Below are 6,000 nucleotides of genomic sequence, written 5' to 3' on the forward strand. Positions count from 1 at the left end.
GTTCACGATGGAGTCAGAACCTAGCTACCGTAATCCTTCCCGCTCCCACCACGCCGTGGCCTCCCCTGCCGCTGCCCAGATCAGTACAATGAGATCCATATTGAATATGTTTTAAATATATTTATATTAGTTATATCCATTTTTTTAGAAAAACTGATTATAGGTTAAGTGGTCAATTTTTGATAATATGTCTCATATAGACTAGTTTGTAATAAAATTTAGCGACGTTGACGGAGGAAAAGTCGGCGACCAAACTGAGGTTGGAGCAACACCACATCATCAGCAACACACTCAGTCCCTCCTCTCCTTCCACATAGAGGACCTTCCCTAGATAAATTCTTTCTTTTCCCTCTGCCCTGTTGTGGTCTCTCCTCTCCTCTGTGTTGGGTTGATTGGGGAACTATAACAAGTTGATGAAGCAATGCTTTATTTATGAGAGAAAAAAAGTCAATCATTGGAGTCTTTGCTATTTTATTGCTACCCCATTCAGCTCCGCCATAGAACGAACAATTTCAATTACACGCGTATCAGGAGAACCTGCTTTTTCTTACAGCTTAGCGGGATCACATAGGGACCCACCAGTGTCACCGTGACGGTCTGAGACGCGCCGTGAAGGGACATCGCCCCAGTATGCGCATACCCGGGTTTGAGCTCGGGTAGGTCAGCTCCTTGACGGGAGTCATACCAATCTAGCTAAGCTCGACTTGCTAAAACACATACACCTCGCACCTCAATGTTATCTGCAGCATGAAACACCTAGTTAGAATGAGCTTGGCTTTCAAGCCTCCCCATTTTACCTATGGGCTTCTGTGGATTTCTTAGCAACGGTTTTATCTTGGATTCTCCGATGTTTGCGGATGACTTCGTGAGAAACCAATCTTTTCCCCATCTGTACTATAGAAAAATCGGGCACGTCTCACCACAAAGTCTTGCTCTGATTTTTTTCCTGTTCCTGAAAAGCCAAATCACTATGAACGTTTCATACACACACCGTGTTCAAAACAAAACCATGCTTGCAAACCTGAATCTTCAGACCTTAATTGGCATCCATCAATAATCTATTGTACAGCCCACATTGAACAAGACAAAGATGAAACATGAGCCCTCCTTTTCTGTCTTGCAATACATAAGGCGCTTTAAACATCAGTTGTGTTCTGTAACTTTTCTTCACTTGCCTGAATTGCTCCCTCAGGATCGTCAATCTAGAAGTAGAATCTTCCCGTCTCCTAATATTTGCCCACTTCACCAAAAATGTTGCATTCGACACTCGTTACTCCTTCAACAAATTTTTAGCTCTGTCTCCATTTAATTACCCTAAACTTTTGAGTTTCCTCCCAATCTTGTTCTAGATCTCTTGGGGCATATCTACTATATAATACCTGTGGTGGCTCTTTTGCAACTAAGTCTTTTTGGTAGGCGTCACCTAGATTGCAATTTGCTCCTTGTAGTTGCTGAATTAGCGTGATGCTTATACATCTTTGTTCTGTTTGTTTTCAGTTCTGACCTTGCTGTAACAAGACATCTAGTGTTGTTGGTTTCGTTAATCGAAATGGGGGTTCATCCCCATTTCTAAAAGAACTATCTAGTGCATCCTCCTCATATGGCACTACAATCTATTGGTGTCCATGCACTATTCATCTTTGGACTTATGAGCATATTTCACCGTAAGGACTCTAACCAACTGAGTTATTTTTGTGTTAAAGTTTGATGATAATGCAGATAGTAGAATGTGTAAATGTTTTCAGTGAGTCTCCACTTCTTTTTGCCACTGGAATGGAAGGGTTAGCCGTTAGCACCCAATAACTGAAGAAGCAGATGCTTAGTGACTGGAATCATTACATTGTATTGCGCCCATATTGAAGTGCTCGTTGGAATTCCAATATGTTTTGTAACTGAACAACTTAAGATCCTAATTGAAATAAATCGACGACTGGCCTATATGTATATGACCAGCTTCAGCCACTGCTTCCGTATTCCTGCAAAGTAATATTGTATTTGCTCTTCGCAACTCGAGCCGCAAGCTAAAGACTTATTTGAAGGACTCTATATCCTCGGTGTGCGAACACACATATTTTATAAACATGCACGTGTGTACCTAAGACTATCCCTAACCATATTTTCTTCATTTCGTTCTCTTTCCGTTCTCATTTTCTTTATTTTCTCTCATCTTCAACGACTTCCCTTCGAGGGAAATCGCGATGAGAAAGGAGGGAGAATCCTGTTCTGAAGGGAATGATCCTGAGAATCTCATCCTAAAAGGAACCGTGAAGGGAAACCGTTGGAACGTTAAAAGGAAAAAAATTCCTTTACGATGAGATTTTCCTCCCAAAGGGAATACGTTAGGCTCAGCCTAACCCGAGATCCATCTCGGAGGTGAGCACCTGCGCCGGCCAAGGCTTAACGCCGGCGGCCTTGTCACACTGGCGACTTGCCATCTGAGCTAACGCTCGGTCTCCCGTGTTACCGGCTTTGGTGAAGTGATCACCGTCACAGAATTCCCTCGACGGCTGTTGTAAACGAAGGGAGTGCTGCCATTACTGTGAGTTCTGTTTACCTGAGTACATTTTTTAAAGTACAAGTCAGATCTCGCACACACACAAAACTGATGTTTCCCTGAGTACATTTTTTAAGTACAAGTCAGATCTCGCACACACACTAAATTGATCCTAACCAATTAAGCTATGTTCGTGTTAAATGTTGATGATAATGCAGATGGTAGAATGTGTGAGGGTTTTCAGTTAGAGAGTCTCCAATTCTTTTGCCACTGGAATGGAAGGGTTAGCCGTTTGCAACCAATAACTGAAGAAGCAAATGCTTAGTGACTGGAATCATAACATTGTATTGCGCCCATATTGAAGTGCTCGTTGGAATTCCAGTATGTAACCGAGCAACTTAAAATCCTAATCAAAATAAATCGATGAGTGGCCTACATATATGACCAGCTCCAGAAAATGCTTCCACATGCCTGCAAAGTAGTGCTGTATTTCCTCTTCACATCTCTTTACTGTATCTGCTGCGTTACAATGGCAACCAAACCGTGATTGCTGCTTGTTTCGCTCCTGCTGGTCTTGCAGTGGAGAATAGATAGGCTACGCTAGTCTAAAATAAAAAAAATTAACGTATTCACTCAGAAAACTATGCTAATAGGAGATCATATATCGTTATCACTCAATATGCAGTGCAGTGAAACAAGAGTTGGAGTAGATCAATCTAACTCCGTACATGTTAAACTCCACGAACAACTTCTAGATAAGATCCACGACTAGCCCCACGCATATGGTCATGCTCCTCGACAAGCTCCGAGCAGGTGGTCACGCTATTTGACCAGCCACCGAACAGATCTATCGCGTCCTCAACTAGCTCCGAGTGGTCGTGTCATGCTCTGCGACCAATATCGAGCAGGTATGTCAACCAGCTGAGTAGGGCCTCAACCAGCCGAACAGCAGTGCCAAGATCTACACGCCGAGGAGACCAACTATGCAATAGTAGTAATATCTCTATGGTATCTACACATACTAGGTAGAATTATTGAGCGCCGATGTGCTAGCACCGCGCACACGGCTAGGGTTTTGGAAGATTGTGTGGAGGATTACGGCTAGGGTTTTGGAGTGGCTCACCACCGCACGCCCCACGACATGCCTCTCTCCTTATATAGAGCTCGCTAATAGACTCCCACATTGAAAACCCTTTATGACTCTAACTCTTCATTGATCACAATCTAATTAAATCTATATACAAATCCAATTCGTATGTCTTGTTCCATCCCATTAAGTATGTGACCCGTTATGTTCATATACAAACGACTACGACTCAGAAACACTTTTCAAATTGAAATCAATAACGATCCCTAGCAGGAATTGTTGACTTCTGAGTATACACAAATGTCATATCAGTTAAACCTTAATATACACATGCATCGATCCCTTCACCCTATAATATCAGTCAAGCTTAAGGCGAGATACATGCCACCCTTAGTGATAGCTTGAACATTCACTCAATCAAGTCGTGGATCATCAAACTGTGATTAACTCTTTAATCACATTGGTATTGTCATGCACTTTCTTTTTTATCTAACGACATTGAGGGGCCCAGAGGTAACTCTCCCGTTATCAACGATGGGTAAATTTCATCTTGATCACTCACACCCCACGACATATTTCATGATAAATCCGAAAACTACATTTATGACTATCCAGTTACGGTGTAGTATTTGGCAGCTTCAAAATATATCACTACATATTCTAGAAATCAATGACGATATTAAATCTAAGGATCCTGCATGTACACCATTTAAGATAACAACTGATATCACATCATAAATAACAATCACAATAATATCTTAAGGTGCGTCTATCTAACATCATATTCTCTACCATAAATATTCACATTATTGATTCGATATCTCTATACCTAAGATCCGTAAAACGTGATCATCAATCAATGCATGTGCTGATTTTATAAATAATCACAATGATATGTGATCAAAGATCAATTTAGAATTACATCATGATACACACAAAGAGTTCCATGAATAAATTATATACTTGCTAATCAATATAAATAATAATTATTTTTAAAATAACATACTATTTAGAAATACATAAACATATATTTGATAAAACCATTTTCATGATCGACTCCAATACATATCACCTTCAACAACACACATACGGTACCTGCTAGTGATTACCGCATCTTAGCATAGTTACCATTTCAATTTTCTTTACACGATTTTGATGTCTGAGAATCGTTTTTGAGATTTACTTTACTGAAGTTTGATGTCCGAAATTAAATGAGATTTACATTGCGACTATTTTTTTTTCTGGAACCAATATCGTGATTGTTTTCATGCATGATCGATCAGGCGAAGTGACGAATGCAGAGTTATGCGAGGTATACCTACTAGGCATTTCAATTGTCCGCACAACGCAAATTGAACTCCATCGACCAAATCAACCTCATCAAGATATTTGCAAGCAACACCGTATCTTTTTTGAAAGATCCGAAAACGGCTTTTATTAATAAAGAAGGAGAGAAAAGGCTGCATGTGAGACACATACTGCAACGTCACAGGAAAAGGCGCACTCAGCAAACATCCGGCTACAACGGCTGTGGCTAAGAATCACTCATATACTGAAAAACTATTACACTCTTAAAAGAAAACAACAGCAACTAGAGCGACCAAAACAGGGAACAGAAGCTAAAAAACCGAGAGAGGTAAGCCTTCGGGGCCGATCGAGGATGGTAGAGTGAGGTCTAGGTCTTTTGCTCTGGCCAAAACCCACTGCCGGGCCTCTTCTTGTAGATCCGCTACAAGACGGCTTATAGATTTTTCTTTCTTGTTGAAAACACGATTATTGCGCTCCTTCCATAAAGTTCATATGACGAGACTGCACAACGAGCGGAGTGCCTTTGTAGTCTGACCCGGTACACTTTGGGAGAGAGATTTGTACCATTCCATTCTGCAGGACGTAGATGACCCCACTGGCCAATGAGATGGCATAAGGCTGGAGTGCCGCACCCACTAGGCCACCTTGTTCCAAATCTCCTGTGTGATTACGCAGTTCAAAAACAAGTGATCTATCATCTCGAGGTTGCGCAAGCACAGTTGGCAGAAGTAGCAATTCGGCCATCCTCGTCGTTGCAGACGATCGGCAGTCCAAATACGTCTTTGGAGGAGAAGCCAAAGGAAGAACTTACATGGGGGGAGCCCAGGGCCGCCAGATCATGTTGTCCATCTCAGTCCTTTCAGCGCACTTGAACTAGAGAAGATAAGTCGATCGAACTGAGTATTCCCCTGAAGATGTATGTGTCCGGGTGATCGTGTCCATAGTAGTGTTGCTCATATCTAGGTGCACAGATTGAATAAGAGTCCATAAATCCACGTACTCAGCTATAAGGCCCGGGCTTAGATTATGATCTATATCTGTAGCGATCAGTGACGTTCTAAGAGGGGGGGGGGTGAATTAGGACACTTAAAATTATTTCGGCTCAAAAAAC

The sequence above is a fragment of the Phragmites australis genome, chromosome 18 (assembly GCF_958298935.1).
Source record: "Phragmites australis chromosome 18, lpPhrAust1.1, whole genome shotgun sequence".
Lineage (NCBI taxonomy): Eukaryota > Viridiplantae > Streptophyta > Magnoliopsida > Poales > Poaceae > Phragmites > Phragmites australis.